We start from the raw sequence: 20,296 nt of genomic DNA, 5'->3' as shown, positions 1-20,296 counted from the left end.
ACTCCCAAAGCCAACCCAAGATAACCCTGATAAAATTACCAAGGTCATTTCATCACAACTGTTTCCGCAGGCTGAGGTTAATTAAATAATAACTGCTGAGAGGAATTAAGTAACTCTATCAAAAAAAAAAATGCTGAATTTGTTCGGCTGCCTGCTCTGACTGTGCTGCATCGGTTTGGTGGTGGTAATCACAAGGCAGCATTGAGCGATTAAACTTTAATCTGTTCTCTTAAGATTTACGCAACAGTCTTGGCACACAAAAAAACAAATCCCTCCACACTATCACAAATATGTTCCCCCTAAAAAGCCTCTTCTGGAGATGACTCAAAGTGAGTCAAGCTGTCAGCAGGTTCAAATCATTTCACTTGTTTCTATTTCTGCCTCATTGTGCCTCATTCAAAAAGGCAGACACTTGCTGCAACCCTACCCGGAAATTAGCTTGATGGTTGTTCATGTAGACACAGTCAGTTTCTGATCCTGCTGCATGCAGCAGAGGATCTGGCAAATTGAAATGCAGCTGTGCAGCTGGCAGACAGTGTGGTGTGTCCACCTGCCCTGGATCAACTGACCCAGGATCAACTTATGCTCCTCAAATCTGAGCTTTGATCACCAAGAGTGAAATCCACAACTGACCCCTGATCAGTCAGGCTCTGGGGGCCACTTATTACTAGCCCCTATGCTATTCATCATCCTGATGGCCGGTGATTGGGACGTGGACCCAACAGAGCTGCATGCCAGCCCCTGTGTGTTTGTAGACTCCCGAAACAGAATGACTCACTGAGTCACCTTTACGTTTGGGTATCTACAGTATGTATTCCTCATGTTATGAACAGAAGCATTCATCACATTAACATCCCATCAGCTAAGTGCATCTATCATTTGTCAGAGTGCGGCTGCCATGGCAGCAGTTGCTGGGGCAGCAGAGAGTTGGGCCATGCAGACGCTTCAGTGGTTTCTATAATATTAATCATCTATGTCATTGCACACCTCTCCATCCACTCCTGCACTCACTTCAAGACAAAGATTAATAGATCCATTAATGCAAAAAATACACTTCAGGTGTACTGTGTTCAGAGATATGTCTCAAAACATACAATCACATGGTAGATGACATTTATTCTAAGATGTATTTTTGGCCATCACTTGCCATTGTAAGCGCTGTGGACTCTGCTGCATATCTGCAAGCGTTTCTGCGAGCTTTTTATTTATGGAATGCATAAACAAATTTAAAATCAGTTTCACTCTTCCACCACTGCATCATGATACACTCAGATGTAATGCTTGGTATCAAGTTTCATCACTTTTTTGGAGACAACCAAATTGTATCTGTTGCACTGAAACTTGGTATCAGAAGTCTGGTCAGATTCACAGTCTAGTTTTCTTATTTAAACAGATATTTGCTGATTTATGTCGAAAAGTTCTTGTATAGCTTGTAGGGCTGCTTGTATTTCAACATCATTTAAAGCAGTAGTTCGACATATTCGGAAACAAGCTGCAATTTCTTGCTGAGAGTTTGATGAGAAGATTAATACCACTCCCGCGTCTGTATGATAAATACCACTGGCTACCAGTCGTCAGCTTATCTTAGCATGAATACTGCAAATGGGGATGCAGTTAGCCTGGCTCTGTCAGTGGTAAGCCCAAATCTCACAAGTTAACTCATATTCCATGTGTTTAATACATATGAAAACTAAAATGTATGGTTGTATAGTTTAAACAAACTAGACATAATGTAGCTTTCGAGGTGTCAGTAGTTGGATTCTGCCACTTTCAGACAGAGCCAAGCTGGCTGTTTCGCTGCGTTCAGTTTTTATGTCAACGTAAGCTATGGCTCTATGGAGAGCATGACATGAGAGAGGTAGGCTATCCATCTTCTCTTTTACAGATAACTTCCACAAGTATTTCTTGAACATTTGAGATCTTTTTGTTGAAAAAAAAAAAAATGAAAACGAATAACCATATAAACTGCCTTAGTGAAAGATATTTATATTCCTCAAGGTAAGGTGTTGAAGAAACTGTCACACCGGCCTCAATACTGAAAACAGGGTATTGTATCAGCAGAAGAACTGTACAAATTGCAAAATGATACACAAGCTTATAGAAAAGCCAAAGAAAAACATTGCTGAGTTTGAAACTCAACTGGACAGAAGAATAAAGGCTGTCAGGACTGCTGCTGAACCGTCTTCCTTTTTCCGACGTTTCATTATAAATGGAGGATCCCCTGCAGGCTCAGCAGGTCAGGTCAACTAAAGGCCATGTACTCGCAGTGTTGACTCATGACTTTTGCCGTGTGTCGCCTGCTGTCTCTTTCCTGTCTTGTCTGTATGATCCAAAGGAACAGAAGTGCCTTCAACAGAGATGTACAGCTTCTCACCGCGCTGAAGAGACACTGAAGCCCTTTAAAGACGCAAATGGAAAATGTCTAATATATGCTAAACAATGCAAGAAATGGCTTCACACACATACACAACGTGCAGCCTTTGAATCTTGGGAAAATCCCCTGAGTGAAACAGTCAATCATCATTACTACCAGTTCCCTGATGATGGATGGTAACGCCTCTGAAGTGGTTGTGTCTTCATGTGCTTTAAGCAGGGCAGGGTCAATTTCACACACTGACTCGTCTGTTGAGGGTGACGACGTGACTCAGCTTCTCGGCACAAGGACCAGAAAGAGGGTGTTGGCACCCCGAATGCTCTCACCCACAGTGATTATGGAGCTTTTTCCCTCTGTCTATGTTTCTGCTTCTGTTTAGCATTTCACGGTTATCTCAGCTTCTCTCTCTTCCTCCATTTCCCAGTTAAATTGAATCCAGTTCATTTGACTTCCGTAATCAGTTTAATTACTTTCATTTGGTAGAATCAAATTAGCACAGGTTCAACGAAAAAGTTGAAATTTCCAAAAGCATGCAAGCAAAAGCTGAAAAAAAAAAACACAAACAATATGGAAAGCTGAATTGGGAAGAAAGTACATACGTAAAATATGCGTAATTAAATGAAAAACGGCAGCGCAGTCCTCTGTTCCTCTCCAGTTCTCAGTAGGTGGCAAGGAGTTATTTCACTGCAGTGATTGTACACTTTGGCATTTCATCAAGTAAATCCAGCAGCATTCTCATTATTTATTTCCTTTTGCTTCTTTGTTGTCATGTTGCCAGTTTGTTTTGAAAGGGAAAAGGCTTGTGATTTCTTTGTGTCGGTGTATGTGTGTGTGTGTGTGTGTGTCTGTTTCTTTATCTTCCTGTGGTTTCTTCGAGTTTTCAGACTGCAGTATTATCCAACTCCGCTGTGGTGTTTGTGCCACCTTGATATCTTTTTCTTACAAACATTTTATTTCCAAATTCAAGAAGAATGGCCCCATAGTCACACACAGAAGCTACTACTGTAGGGGAAAAAGGTATTTTAAAAATGCCATAAACTAGGTCTTTATAAACTCAAAATCAAGTGCAGACATATTAGAAATTATACCACACGGATATACTACAGGAATCTTTTATTGATTTTTCATCATGACGTGTTTTTATCTCACCACCGCAAAACGCTCTCAGAATATAGCCTGAGGGTTTTCCATCTGGATATTATAGTCGAAGGAAAGGAAAGTGCTTTAAGATCCAGCCATCGCTCCTTAAATAGAGCCTCTGGTTCAGACTGATCCACATTAGACTCCACGCTTTCATTTGATAAGAGTTTGTCCAAGGTGATTTATGTTGAGTCAGTAATTAAGAGCATATGTATCTGCACTTGTTCTCGGTTGATGGTCTCCATAAGAATGGAAATCAATAAGAAACAAATGGAGGTTCCAGCATCATAAAAGTTTTCAGTGAGCAGTGACAGCAGTAAACATATTGACTTGTTGAGCAAATGTTGATATAACAGGCAGCTAAGCTGAAAATCTGTGGAAATGCTTCGCCAATATGCGCTCTGATTTATTGGTGAGTGTCAGTTAGTACCAGCAGCAAGATCAGAAAGAAGCTGATGATACGCCACACGTTTTAGTGGCATCTGTCGATTCTGAGTGGTATCATAACATCAGTATTCTGCTGCTGTTCTACAGGCTTGTGGCGCTTCAAAACAGTATGTCACTCATGCTCTGCCGTCATATACCACTCCTCATTGGCTCATGCCAACTCTCACTGACACTGCTTATTATCGGTTTTTCACTCCTGCTTCAGTGGCAGATCTCGGTGCCAGAATTTTGCAGGCATCTGAGAGTCACTCCCACAGGAGTTACTCATAGCTTGCTTCTGCACTGCTACAAACCATTTATAATCCCGATGTCATGTGACATCTCTCTGCAGAAACACAGGTTAATGACAACAGCTGCGTGATTGGCTATATCAACATTTAACATGATTGAGCTGAACACATATAAAGAGAGACAGCAGGAGCTTGTCTTCTGGACGGAAGCACCCTCAATGGACTGTGCTGACCTGAGCTTCCTCCAGCCGAAACCAACTTGTGAGCAGAGGACCACAGACCTCAGACCTGTCCAATATCCAGTGCACTTCACAGACAGCTGGACACCTTCATTAGTCACTCCAGTCTTTTGACAGACACGTGTATTTAGTGGTTGCTGACCTTGTGTGATTCTCCAAACCCCATTTGTCTCATCTTGAAAGGACTGCTGAGGGGCTTAATAAGGACTGATATTTTACATAAGGACTTGTTTTATTCATTGGACTTCAAAGGTTTTTTTTCAGCATGCACAGGAGGAGCAGAACCAAATGATAAATATAAAGATGAATTAGATCAGATGATGTTATAGCCTGATGTATACCAGGGGTGGGGAACCTTTTTCCTACCACAGGCCATTTAAATTTTTATAACATCCTTTGAGGACCATGGGGGGGGCAGCAATTGTATCGGGATGGCCTTGGCCCCCCTGCCTCCCCCCCTTGGCGGCACCCCTGGCCATACTGAATTATTGAACATATGTATCACACTAACCTCTGCAATGGCTGGAACTGTTTATTTGGTGAGGGGTCTGATGTCAGATGATGATGATGATGATGATGATGATTGGGTCAGTCAGTCTTGAGGAGCAGAACTGAGTCTTTGCAAGTCAACAGAGCTGCTCCCGTCAGTTTGTCGTTGCTTTGCAGTTCAATGATCTCATGTTGTAAGCTGTCAGGCACATGAGCTGGTCCCACATTAATATTAACACATAAAAATGTTCAGTTCCTTTTGTTTACTGTTCATGTCCTGAAACCTCTTCACCAAATGCCTGAAAGAATTTCTATGCTCGGCAGCATATTCAGATGTCACAGCAGCTTTTGTTCTCACAGAGCAGGAACATGCACAGTGTTTCCTCTTTCCAGTTGCCACAGTTTTAATTTCACTTCAAATGATTTCACATTTGAAAGCAGAGAGCTGAGAAGCTGCTGGAGCTTCAGGTTCAGCTCTCAGAGGTTCTTGGTCATGTCCACCATGAAGGCCAAATCACACACACACTTGCTGTTTTCTGAGTTTTCTTTCATCTCTCTGAATTATTGCAGACGAACCGACACTTTGGAACAGTTTTACTTTGTCTGGTGCTTACAGCTCTGCAGCAGCAATAACATACAAATTCTCCTTCTGAATGAGGTTTCAGCTTCTTAGCTATTAGCTTGCTCACCACATAACTTGCCTGCACAACACTGTCTGTGTCAGAATGTGGTCTTGGAAAAGCTGTTTGTTGGGCATTCAGACTCTGCCAAATAGACCGCAGCTCGCAGTTCATCCAGTTTAGCATGTTTCAAACTGCAATGATGATTGAGATCAGGCACGTCTCTGCAAACTAACTTAGACACACTGGGTGCCCTTCAACAAAAAAATAACTGTTTGTCCCTTTCTCTTGGAAAGTGTGACACTCTGCATCTTCTTACATTTTGTTGACTGACGCCATGATGTGATGTCAATGCTCCACATGTATTGCATTCAGGTTCCCCACCCCTGATGTACACATTATTACCAAACAATGAGAAAACACAGCCCCAGAGGTGTTAACTATGACAACACTCCTTAGTTAAAAGTGAGGGACACTGCTAAGATTTGGTTTTACACACACAGGTATGTCTATTCTATGATAGATCACATCCGTCAGCTCCTTACCTGCTGCCACTCTCCTCCATCAGCTCACCTGCTCTGCCAGCACTCTTCACCTGTTCGCCTTGTTCATCTGCTCAATCACCTGACGCACACCTGGGACTCATCACTAATCAGCACTCTCACTCACTCATTGCCAGATTGTTCTTAGCCCTGATGCAAGACTCTCCAGCTATTATTCTCGGGTCGGCTTTCTCGGTATAGACCCAGCCTGCTCACCCCCTGACCTCGCCTGCTCTCCTACCCCCTGGTAAAGAACTCTGTTTTGTGACCCTCACCACGTCAATCATCTTGCCCTCTCTGAACCTGATCATCAGTGGCACAGTTTGCTGGTTTGCAAACCAAACCACCCCTGAAGCCTGTGCTCCCTCTGTACAGAGACTCCCCAACTTTCAGGGGTTCATGTAAAATCTCCTGCTCAGTACATACCAAGATCACAGTTCTTTAAAAGCCAAATTTAAGGCATCCTCGTCCAACTTATGAGTTTATGTTGTGTGTTTGTGTTGTGTGTACCAAAATTGAATATGTATTTCTAAATTTTAAATATTGATACAGATATCAGCCTCAACCGTGCCATTGGTGGGGCTCTTGTTGTGCCATTGTGTAATATCATTTTTCTCATATTACACTTCAAATATTCTTGACATGAATGACTGACTGACATAGAAAACTACAGGTGCTGTCTTAACAGTCAGCCTGGCACTATATTTACAGACTCTCCTGCACACATCAAATTATTAGCTGCTTTCTTCTGATTCCTCTGATTTAAACCAGTTCCTGTACAGTGAAATTGAGCTTTTCCTGCAGGATGAAGACACTCTGAATCATGCTTTATTTCGGGTCATTGTGTATGTGTATGTGAAGATGGTGGCAGGAAGCTGGAGATAACTTTGTTGTATGTGAAGTTATTCAACCTGCACTCAGATGAATATTCATTTTGCGGTGTGCTCTGGAACAAACAGTCACAGTTCGACCTTGTCTTTCACTGACAGTTAATGGCTTTAAAAGCCAAGAGCGCAGTGCTTTCTGCTGTGAAGAGCCACCCATTGTTTATGTGCATGAAAAAAATGTGTACAGTATGTAAAAGTATGTCGGCTACCTGTCCCTACTATCCTCCGTCCTCCTCTCTTAGCCCCTCTGTAACACACACACTACAGTACTTAGGAGGCTTACAGTGATTCCCTGAAGAGCTACTGTACTGTTGACCCTGAACGCCAACCTTGACCCTGACTTTAAGCTAAACCCAGTTCTTGATATGGAGAAAAGGTTTTCATCAGTCATAATATATCCTGTTGTGACTTCTGTTCATTCCATGTGAACATTATTTCTGTATGAAACTCCACTTAAATTCATGTGGAACATGTGCGCATCATCTTTTCATGAACAGTAATGGTTAAAGTGTTTTATTAGATGTGCACACAAATGTATTTTTCCAGGTAGGTGTCAGTATCAATTCAACATCAACCAATTAAAAATAGGCCTAAATCATTCATTGGCTTACAGAGCGATAAAAATGAGGCCACCTAAAGCAAGGACATAATGAATGGGACATGTTTCCAACAGTGAAGGCAAATGAAATAGAATCTTGGAATATACAGCAGTGTGCGACCATGAAGGGTATCACCACAGAAAGGGTACCACCTGCAGCCTGGGAGTGATTTTCTCTGCATTTCTAAATTGAAGTTAGCAACAGGTGCAGCAGTTGCAGAATCTAAAGAAAAATCCTTGATTAGTTGACGGAGTTTGTCTAAAGTTGCTCCAAATATAACAGGCATCCGGCAGTTCACACTGCAGTGAGCAGTAAAAGGAGATTTTGGACACTGATGTAGTAAATCATCATCATTTTGCATCATCACTGACAGGTGTAGTGTCACACTACTGTTGATTTTTATTCATATAAAATGTGGAGAATTATTTGTATTTATTATTTCTTTATGGGCTTGTTAGGAGAAAGTTGTGCACATGCCACTGACACTGCTTTTTTTCTCTCTCACTTCACTGCATACATTTATACAATTAGGTAAAATGAGGGTCATTGAATATTGTGCGCTATATCTTAAACTGAGAGTGATTTCTTTTGTTTTTTTTTTTCTAAAACCATCACATTTAAGACAGCCTAATTGAAAGGCAGGCTTTAAAAGTTATTGAGAAATTAATTATGTCGTGGCAATCAGACTGAGGGGTGAGCGATGTGGCTCTAACATAACGTCACAATATTTCAGAGCATTACTGCACTATAATATTTTTGACAATATGACAAAATGCTGAAAAATACTTTTAGTTTGGATCTCACAGTAGCTGTTCAGCTCTCCTTGTGGGATTTTTGTCTCTCCTCATGTTCAACCAGGTGCTCGTGCTTGAGGTGGAGAGAGAAGTCTGTTGTGTTATCCCCTTTTCTTTTTACAGTCTTCTTGCACTTCCTACATGTTACTGAGTTGTGTTCTGATCTTTTGTAACCAAACCATTCCCACACGAACGAAGTCGCTCCCTTTTTTGGAACTAACTCCTCCAACGTGAGCTGATTACATCAAGTCTGAATGTTGCCATTATCACATTAACACACATCATTAACACCATTTTATCATGTGAAAAATTTACACTGTTATTCTTGGGAACAGAGCACCGAAAGAGTGAAGAACAGCCTGACCGAAGGTGTGGATGGAAGTGATGTGGAGAAGGATTCCTATGAGCTCAGTGGATGAACCGATTGGACAGCTGGTTCTGGTGGAGGTGAGTGGAGTGGAGGTGGGTCACATTGGCCTGACACTGAAATGAAAACTGACAGCAGCAAGAAGAGGAATTGTTTAGATGATTGGCTCGCAAGGCTGACAAAGAATGATCGAAATCTAAGCCGCTAAGGTTGAGATATCCAGACTTTCACTTCCTGGTAAAGTCCAAACTTTAATGTTGGAAATGTGAAGTCTCAGGCCCAATCCAAGGTCAGCCCTGATGACATCATCGGGGTCACTTTGTGTGACGTGTAGAGCCTCAGAGTAGTGCTCTTTGTGACAGGTAAACAGATCCTCATTTGTCAAATTGGTGGAGCAGTCCTTTAACCGAAAAGCAAGCCTTAACCATAAAACTTTAAAAACTACTTTAAAATAGCTTGACTGCATGTGGACCAGCATTCTGTCCTCAAATGGGAACAGAAATGTCCCCACGACATCACTGGGTGAACACATCTCTGTCCTCAATACATGAGTTATACAAGTAGAAACACACACGCATACACACACAGTGGGAGCTGTGGAAATCCGTGTCTCAGGCCTGTAGCTATTCCATGTGTGTGTGTGTGTGTGTGCGTGCCATGCAATGGTTAGTCTCTCTCACTCTCTCTCTCTCTCTCTCTCTCTCTCCCTCCTCTTCACCTTCCTCACCACTCACACCCCTGCCTCCCCTCCATCCTCTCACCCCTCTCGCTTCATTCATCTGTCCCAAAACCTCTATTTCTGTCTTTCCTCTTCCGCCTGGCTGACTGGTGTCTTTTCCTGTCTTCTATTTCTGTCCTGCTCCATGTCTCCCCCTTTCTCCTCCTCCCCCTCCCCACCTCCCCTCTCTCGTCTCTCTCTTCTTTCTCAGGGGTCCTGTTCTAATTCAGTACTCATCCTCCAACCTAGTTTTCTGCTCTCTCTAATCCCCCTTTACACTTGAACTGCTTGTAGGGACGTATAGTACTGATACAGTTAGAGGCCTCCGCAGTATCTCCAGACTTCACCTTCTGTCTCGTCCCCTAACTCCTTCTCTCCTCTTCCCATCTTTTCCTTCCACTCCCCAGTTTTAATTTCCTCATCCTCCCTCTTTTCCTGTGGTCTTCTTTTTTCTCTCCTCTTCCGAATGTCATAGCTGGCCAGAGGGGTGGTTAAGAGAGGCCTTTGACAAAAAGTTTTGGAGAAGCAAGCACACTTTCTCAGCGAGGAATTAAGAAGACAGCTTCTTATCCGCCCTCAACACTTCTCAGTCCCCTTTTTTCTTCTGGAGTACACAACTGTGAGTGTCCTCTGTTCTTCTCGACTGCTGCTGTATGCCTGCCCACTGTGACAGGCTGCTTAAAACGCACACACACACACACACACACACACATGCTAACAACTGTCAAACATAGCATAACACACCTGCCAACAAATGATCAGATGTCAGTTTGTTCTTAGCTGTGTAGCCCGTTTGTTTACTTATAGAACAACTTTCCACGAGAGAGCTCGCATGAATGACAGGCGTCATAACACATCTGAGTCTCAAGCCAGAAAAACAAATGAAAAATTACTGTGCATTTCTTTTTCTCTTGTAATCACACACTGGTATTGTTTCTGTGAGCAAAACATCCCCTTATTGCATTAGCTACGAAAACAGGGACACCTTACCAGAACATTGTTCACTTATGAAGAATGGTGAGGGGGCCTTGACCTATGCTAAACAGGCTGAAATTAATTTTTAACCAGCTGTGCAGCAGGAACACAGGGACAAATGAATCGAGACTTGTGGGGGCTGCACAGTGAATGAAATGCACAGCCGCCTTCTTTCTGCCAAATTCTGAACAAGATACCGATGACAGGCAAAGGTTTTGAGTCATTTTCATGAATAACCTCATTATGACGTTAAGAGGGGGAACGTCGTTTATCACATTGAGACTGCATCTTCGTGCTGCTGTGTTACCCTCACGCTTTCTTGCCTTTGTAATATTAACCACAAGCATCTAATTAAAGCGTCCCCTTCCTGCAGGGGAGAAGTGTGTCACAGAGCACCTCTGTATTAATATATATCACAAAATGTTTTGTGTAATCGCAACTCCCCACTCAGCATGTGGAAACAATTTTCATGGAACTAACTAAATGGTTTAGTTTGATGTTTTGGGAAATTTGTTTTCCTGCTAGGAGTTAGATGAGAGGATTGATACCAACGCTCTGTGTTCATTATTGAGCTAGGAACAGGAGCCAGTTAGCTTAGCTTGGCATAAGGGAGAAAGAGCTAGCCTAGCTCTCACCAAATCTCAAAATCCACCTACTGCACCCTAAGGTGCGAAATAACACATTGTAATTTTTTTTTTTTTTCATCTGTACAAATCTTCCATAATTTGCAGTGTTTTGGCAGTGCTCAGAGCAGATACAAAGCTGTTGTAATTACTATGTTAAAAGGAAGAATTATGCTTTGAATTATGGCTATGCATGTAAACTATGTGTCAAAAACAAGCTGTTAAACAACCTGTGGAGACAACTGTATTGATTAAAACAGAAGTGTGTTAGACACGCATGCAAAGGAAGACTGAAAATTGTGCCTGAAGGGCCTCCCGTGGAGATAAGCCTTTATGCTACTCTAAGCTAAGCTAATCACCGCCCGGCTCTAGTTAATGCACAGACATGGCAGTCATGTTTTTATATTTAATTCTCTCATGATTGTGTGATGGTTCTTACCAGCAGTGGAGTCCATGTATTTGATGCTTGATTTGGCGTCCCGATGAAAGTTAGATGCATATATTTCCATAAATATATTTAAAAGATGACATAATTGGGAGTAGATGGTCTCGTTTTATGTTAACAGGCTAATGTGTGTGTGTGTTTTTGGTGTCGTGTTCACAGTTTGGAGGGAGTGGATGATCATTTCAGAAAATGTTTGTACACATTTGAAGAACTGTAATTTTCAGGGTTTTTTTTTTTTTTTTTTTTTTTTTTTGCAGCTCTGTTCTAATTAGACTACTTACTTGTCTTTATTGCGAAAATGTGAGCATTATTTTTGCCTCCCTGAGACCTTCTAGCATCAACAGAGGCTAAAAAAGCAATTGCCATCTCTCATACATAATTATACATGTGTACACACACATGAATGTACTGTACAGTCAGGCACACAGGAGGACAAACTGGCTTTCTCTGACAGTCATGGCTGGCAGCCTGCAGACCTCAGATGACACCAGGCAGCCGTGTCCACTATAAGTCTGTGCCAGGGCCACATAGCCAGACACTCAGTCACACACACACACACACACACACACATACACAATAAGGCAGTGTTGTCGATGGTTACAAAGCTGCATGCTTGTATGTATACATGTGTGTAATTGACCTCTGACCCTTTGGACCTATTCATAGCATCATAAAGTCTGACTCAACAGGCTTCACATGCACATCATCCCCCACTCAGCATTAGCAGCAGCAGCAGCATATATTTCACGACATGCTAATAGCAGCTCGCTGCAGTGGCAGAGGCATGAGACAGTAGCACCACTTACAGCCAGCCCCCACAGCTGGCTAACCAGTCTCCGCAGCGGTATCATTTCCATGTTGTCACCAGTCATTCATTGTCTAAGTTCTGCTTAAGCAATCGCAGCCGCTCGGCAGAAAGGGCCCGTGGCGATGCGTACCGCCAGCGTTGCCTGTTAACTCAAATGTAACATGGTGTCCTCCGCTTCACCCCCACCAAGCTGGGACTCAGAGGCAGACACATAAGATGCAGCCGAATGGCTTCAAGAACTGGCAGGTCCTCAGTGGTTTTCAGCCAGACAGAGAAATGGAGCCAGAGGAAGAATGAAAATGAAGAGAAAGCACCCAACGAAAAAAGCCAGTGCTGTGAGACCGCAAAGAACTGTAAAATAAAAGGAAGAGGAGGAGGGATTGATTAAGAAAGAGCCATGCTAATGAACAGGTCACCCTTCCTGGGTCGCCTTGGTGGATAGCTGCCATCTCCACATGAATGGTTTGGCTGATTAGCCAGACAGACAAATGGGGGGATCATGCATCGCTACAACCAAAGACGAAGCTCCTACAGGAGAACAAGTGACCAAGGGTATCTGCAAGAGAGATGATAATGTTCAAAGTCGAGCAAAACCCTGTGGCGCACTCATTTCTTCCATAATTAGATGGCAGTTTGAGCTAAAACACCGCTCTCTGACTGAGGGAAGGTGTTGAGCCTGGATGTGTAGACTGTACAGTGTGTGTTTGCTGGGCCACATTCATGAAGCATTCAGGATCTGATATTAACTTAAACACATGAAAAAAACTAAGTTGTGACTTTTCTGTGGATTCTTTCTCTTCACAGAAACTGTTTTGGCAAATTTAAGTTACATTTCAGTACACAAATGCGCATTTGCAAAGAAGTGTAATTTTCAGGATATTAAACAGGTATTTCCTCTTCACTTGATGTTTGTGTTGCAGCTCTGCTAAACTCTCCTGCTTAGCTGCCTTTACAGTGAAAACAGTCAGTTTTGTCTATCTGAGTAGTTTTAGCTCTGGTAGAGGCTGATAAAAGTTACATTACATAATTCATCCCTGCAGGCAATTGAAATCTTTCATGCATAATTATGTTCATGCACATAAACATGAATGCCCTGTGCAGTTATGCAAAAACACATTGGATTCATTGAAATGCTGTTTTCTTTTTTTTTTCTTTTTTGTTTCATTGTAATATCGACCACTCATACATACAAATACCTTTTCTGTTTTGTGGTCATTAAACAGGCCTAAATAGAGCACATTTAAAGCTTTGAAAACAAACTATATACTGTTTCTGTGGATATGTGCAAATACTAACGTCATCATGCTTACAATGACTATATTACCATGGTGATGTTTAGATGGACAGTTTACCATGTTTAGTGTGTTAGCATGCTAATATTTGCTGATTAACAGAAACAACATTACAGCAGGACCTGATTGGAAAGGCATTAGTTTTGCATGTGTGTGGTCAAGTACTGGACAAAGTCCAATGTCCTGTGGGATCCATGCATGTCTGTATCAAATGCACAGAGACATCTTACTCTGAACCCCAAATGTTAACCTGCTGATGGTACGAAAGGAAGACTCACTGGATCACTAAAGCCGTTAGGCTTCATCCTCTCAGAGCAAAGAATGTCTGTACCAACATCTGTGCCAGTCCATTCAGTAAATATTTAAGACATTTCACCTGATAAGTGAAAGCTTCATTCAGCTGATAGTGCTAGAAGGCATCAACAAAGAATTCGTCCTCTTGAGATCTTGGATATCCATACCAAACTGCAAGCAGTCCAACAGTTGCAGAGATATTTCAGTCTGACTCGACGGTGGACTGAACAATATTGCCATCCCTGGAGCCACAACACTAACTTGGATAATAAAAATAGGCAAGTTAAAAGCAGGCCTAACTGCAATGTAAATGATATTGCCCATGGGATTACTAAGTAATTTAGATTAGAACATACCCAACCATGATGTCTGAATGTCTGGAGTTGGTAAGATTTTATCAGTGATGATTGGGCCCCTGCAAAGGGACACTACTGAATGTGCAAACTCTCCACTTATTAATCCAGTGCACACACTGACTTCGGCCGCTCGTCCAGTGACATCCAACATGTTGTTCCTTTTTTAACTTAAACACAGGTCCTGTCAGTCAGCACTGTGTGTAAATAGCCTGTTTTTCTTAATACATCCATGTCCTATCTCCCTTTTCATTGTGATAACAGCAGCTGAAGTTACACTAAAATTACACTGAAATTGGCCGTTGCTCTCAATCTCATTAAAGCAACAAGGAAAAATGGCCCCAACGATTGCTACACATAGTATCATATACAAGGCACACTGAGCTGATGTACTATTTATCTGATCCTGGTCACTTCGACCACTGGGTGACCTGTGTGGGTGAAGGAGCAGCATGAGTTCGAGCCTGAGAAGACAATGCAATTTATTTCAGAGTATAACACACAATTCATCCATGTGTTAGTGTTGGGTTATGGATAGTTGTTAGCTAACGTTATGTAAACTGTTACTGTTGTAACAAAACTGCTTAAGGGCAGAAGTTATTCTTCTTCTGGCAGTTTTTCCAGTTACCAAAGAGCTTCAGGTACGTTACCACCCACCTCCTTCCTGACTGGTGGAGGACTGATCCTAATTTGCATGCACTGTAGCCCAGGAAAACCAGCACAGATTGCAATCAGATTCACGTGGTATGTGTCTAAGTGTGAATCTCATCTGGATTTTATGTGGGTACGAGACGCTTGAAATGACAAGTGTAAATGGGGCCTTTGAGTGTTGTATTTGGAAGTGTTCCACTGCGATGTTGCAGAGTTTTGGTGGCATGTTGAAGCTGTAAACATCCTGTGACAATCCCTGGAGAGTTTTGAGGGATGGAAACTCATTCTGTTTAGCAGCAACTGATCCATGTTCAAAGTGCCTTTAATTGCTTGTCTTGACCATCAGGCAGTAACTGAAACTGTGTGTACTACATAGTTATACCATCAGTCCTGGCCATATGGCTGACTGTCTGAGGCAGTGAGTAGTCTGTAAATAGGAACATCCTGCATGCATTGATAATCTGTAAATGAGACTTATATGTATATGTGTGTATTTCGTGTGTGATTGCTCATCTGTGCACATATCCTCTGCGGTAATGATGGTGGGAATCTGGCTGGACAACAGCTTGTCTGAAACAGAGACCCATTCAGAGTTTCAGAGTTCAGACGTCCTTCCCAGCAGCCCCCTGGGAGCTCCACCAAGAGAGAGAGAAGAAGACGGAGGAGAGTGGGGGGAGGGGGGTTGGGTTGGGCGACACAGGAAGTCATTACAATCTGCATAGAGATTGGTTTGACCTCAGCGTCCACCCCCTCACCACTCTGCCCAAAGCCTGACTGGACACAACAGATGTTGGTGGAGGTGGAGTCAAGGGACTGAGGGGGGGTAAGATGACAGCTGTACATTGTCTGTCCTCGCCAGCCATTGTCTGGAATGGAAAAGGGAGAAAAAATAGAGGAGGAGGAGGGAGAAAAGAGAAGGGGAATTGTTGATTACTGGTGTTTGAAACTGCATTTTGTGTAGTGCCTTGGCAGAAATGCCAATAATGTGATTGAACTAATGGCAGAATGAAGAGAGAGAGAGAGCAGAGAGAAAAATAGGAGAATGAGAAGAATGGGAAGAAAGGTAGCAGAGCCAACCAGGCATTGTGTGAAGTTACTGGCTGCTCTCTGGACACAAGAGTTCTCAAAAATAATGGAATCTGAGGCACTTAGGAAATATTAGAAAATCTTAATTCTATTGCCTGTTAATAATGGGAGGTCAAAACTGTTTTAGTCTTTCATTTAATAAAATAGTTTCAATGCTGTTTCACCCATGTTATGACAGTTGTCACAGCAAATTGGTTTTTTATTCAATATTCAGTACAGAGGGTTCAGTTTCGGTTGCTTGTTGCTACAATAGAAATATAGAAACACAGCCTATAAAGGTCAAACATTTGAAAACATGTATTATGTTTAGTCATACAGTATTTCTCAGAGAAAGCAGTATTTTCTCCATTATGCATAGGATGTTATTTTAGTTGTTTCATTTGTGTGGTTGGCCAGTAAAAAAAAGCATCTATTCTACTGGCTGAGTTGATGTAGACGTGGACGAATACCACAGTTTTAAAAAGTGATGAGAATTAACAGACTAAGAGAGACAGAGACAGATGGACATGCAAGGGCAAGCATCCTGGATGGTGGACAGCCAAGGCTGACAACTTGATATAGGACATAAAAAAAAAGAACTGCTAGGTCAGGCGAGAAACCCCAAAAGCGAGGGAGAAAATTCATGACATTCACATCACATCAGCAATATCAGTTTACCGAAAAACAGAAAGCAAGGCAAAGGGAGAGATAGGCAGGAAAGGAGAGGAGGATGAGAGGGAGTGATAATATTACTAATGATGCTCGTAGAAACCAGAGTATAGACACAGCTTTTCCAAATGGCTCAGCGCTGCAGCCAAGGGAGGGGGAAAAAAACCAGCAGGGCTCGTATCGATGCAGCAGAGGTCTGGAGAGATCGAGAATGACACAGCCACGCTTCTCTCGGGGGGGAAAAAATGACGAGAGTTGTTCCAAAATCAGCTGTGCAGACATCGGTTCTTACCAATGCTGACCAGCAGCACACAATTAGAAAGGAAAAATGACAGCACTGTTAAAACGGTAGAGGCTTAGTCAGTGTGTCTCTGTTACAGAAGTTGCAAAATGAAATTGATAGTGTTGAGAGATGATTGTTTTTCAGGGAAAGCTTTTAAGCTCAGCGTACTGGAAAGAGAGCGCCCTGAAAGCCGAACACACAAGCAAAGTTGCACACAGACATGCACATACACAAGCAGACACAAAGCCACACATGCATGGATATAAACAGGTTATATTAACAGGCATTCTACTTCTTCTGTGTCAAATTGAATTATCACTCAATTTTGGAGTTCCCTTCACCTTCATGGAGCATCTCAGCATCTTTCAGCTCATTGTTTTTGTTTTACAGTTGTCTCTGATAAGCCTGCTGTACGCTACATGCACCAAGCAACAAACAAAGTCAGCAATTAGCTGATGGTGGAGACCAAAACAGGGCAAATGATGATTTTCCTATCTTGTGTTTACAGTTTGTTGCACAGCCCCCAAGCAGGCAAAATAATAACAATAATATTCATAATAATTGATAAGTTAAATTGAAATAATAGAACTTTAAGGAGCCAATTTTTTGTAAAGACCAAATATCAAGTGTAAATTGCCGAACACAGACTTGGACGCCATGCCCGAAACATAGTATTTCTAATCATCTGACAACTATCAGAAATTTCAAAAGTTCACTATTTACTCCGTTTTGGTCTCCACCATCTCCTGAGGAAAATACCTGGCTACATTTAGTGACCTGTCTATCTGCCTGTGTGGTGCTTGGTGGCTTGTGTAGCAGTTTTTGGGTAGTTTTTTAGCTGAAAACATCTGCCTGCTTTAATAACCGAAACAAGGAGCTGAAAGATGCAAAACAGCTGAGGCGTGATAGTGACATCTTCCACATTACATGTACTTATATAATCTATTATGAACATGAAAATATCGATTAATCCAGCTTTAAGCATTTGAACGAACTACTAATGCTGTTTTTTAAGGTCACAGCCAGAACATTCATAACTATTTTGACCTCTATATCATATTTATCTAATAATATCTGGTCAGTTATTGCTCAGCTCTATCAAAAGAAACCTCTCAAGTCAGATCTCAGTAGCTTTGAAAGTTTGGCTGCAGGTTAGGTGCAGGGACTTTGCTACAGCTTTAGTCAACTTACTGCTCACACCTCTTCCTGGCATTTTATTGCACACTTTATTGAACCATTAAGCCTCTGCCCTGCAAACAAAATAAATCCAGAGAGAGAGAAAGAGCAATTTTCCAGATTTTGTCTCCCCTGTATTTTTCTGTCTCTCACTCTCGGTCTGCCAGGTTAATGCTGTGCGACACTGCCCGGTCAGTCAGGTGGTCATTTCTGCCTCAAGTCTAATGCAGGGCAACGATTGCGCATGGACGACATTAAATATTTACAGCTACATCTTCTCCCCCTCTGTAGTCATCTGCTCTCCAATAGTCTGGACAAACAGCCCACTAGCACACACATAGTTCATATACACATGCGCGCGCACACACACACACCCATACAAGGGAAAGGTTAACTCATAATGTAACTCATATTGTACACCCACAATCACTTGTAACCCTTACTGTGCACTCACATACATAAATGATAGGACACAAATAGAAATCCAGGAAGTTATTGTTGTTCATTTTGCTATTTTCTAAAAAACTAAAAGCATTTGTATTTTCTCACCATTTTCCTATTCTATCAGGGGCTTATTCTGAGCTATCAGTTTCAAAAAAGCACCTTGTTTGCTATAAAGTGAAGGGATGGGGTCCTCTTGCAACAGGGATCACAACAAATTTGCTTAGAGATCACTAAGCTCTTTGTGAAATCCAATGTGCTCCTTTAAATGAGCTTCTTTGTGACAATTTTGGAAATAGATCTCTTCGCTTTCTTGCCACAAGTTAGATCAGAAGAGCACCGCTCTCACTGTGGTGGTTTGGAAAACTTTGGTTTTTTCGTGTGCTGTGTAGAGGTGTGGGCCTTTGTTTCCTGTGTTTCCTTGTTTGGCAGAGGCTGGGCGTGGTTCTCCAGGTGGCTTGGGAGCTGGCTCCTTCTCAGCTGAGACTCATCACAATCAAGCACAGCATAAAGACTGTGGGCTGCAGAGGACTCGTCGCCAAATTGTTTCCACTGCTTAGTGGTGTTGTTGGCTGTTTAGTTGTAGTTATTATCTAGTTTTGTGTTCTCTCGACTCTATCTCCTGTGTCTTTTTTTTCCCCCTTTTTTGCTCAGCGAGTTGTCCTGCACTGTTCTCCAGCTCCAGCATCTCTGCCACCACGCTGCCCAGCTTCTTGCCTCCACCTGGCTCAAGCCTCAAGCCCTCAATCACCACCTAGTTTCATTTGTGCCTCCATCACCACATGCCCTCAATGCTGTACTCGCACCACCTGAGCTCCTTGCACTCCAGCTTATCTCTGAACTGCTCTCCACCTCAGTACCTCGTGCCTCACCAGCTGATCTCAGGACTTCCCAGCTGCTGGTTTCCTGTGTACCTGGAGCTTCCACTCATTGCTCATTTGATAAATTCCAATTTTTCCTTCATTCTGTGTCTGTCTGCTATTGAGTCCAAATCCTACCCAAACATAACACTCACATCTGTCCATTAAATTTGAAGCTACAGCCAGCTTACTTTAGTTTAGCTTAAAGTTAGTCTTAAGGTTAGTTTAAAGGCTGCGGAGAGACAGCCAGCCTGCCTTTGTCCAAAGGTGAAGATATCTACCTGTACCCAAAGGAAGTGACTGCTCCCGAAAATAAAGAATTGGCCCACTTATGACAATATTTTTTCTGGAAATTATGTTTGGAAAAAGTGGTGCTTGTATTATTTTGAAGGACTAGACACATATTCATTTTCTTTGAATAGAGAGAGCAGCCGTCCTTACAGAGAGCACCTGCTGGCCTACATTATGAGGCTGTTGCATTATGTCGCTTTCATGATTTTTTTTCTTTTCTTTGTTTTTTTTAATTACTCAGCCCTAAAGGTGCTCGCCCAGTTTACCTTCACGGCTCATGTAATGTGTTTCGCTGCCATGGAGGAAATGCATTCCTTCCAATAGAAAATGAGTAGAGTACAAAGCATCTCCCAACATCTTTACTGCAGATGGACTCAACTGCTAAGGAATTATCTCTGCAAACAAATGTCATGATGAGGAATTCAAAAATACTGACGAAGAAGCTGAACCACAGGGGAGCTGTTTCCAGTCTTTGCAGTTAGATAAACTAACCGTCTGGCTTTATATTTGATATATATATATATTTAGTGTACAGACTTGTGGTGTTGATCTTTTCATCCAACTTTCAGTGGGAATGCCATTAAGCTTAATTCCCAAAACGTCAAACTTTTGGTTGGAAAAAAT

This window comes from Chaetodon auriga, chromosome 5 (genome assembly GCF_051107435.1).
Source record: "Chaetodon auriga isolate fChaAug3 chromosome 5, fChaAug3.hap1, whole genome shotgun sequence".
Taxonomy (NCBI): Eukaryota; Metazoa; Chordata; class Actinopteri; order Chaetodontiformes; family Chaetodontidae; genus Chaetodon; species Chaetodon auriga.
This window is presented reverse-complemented; position numbering follows the sequence as displayed.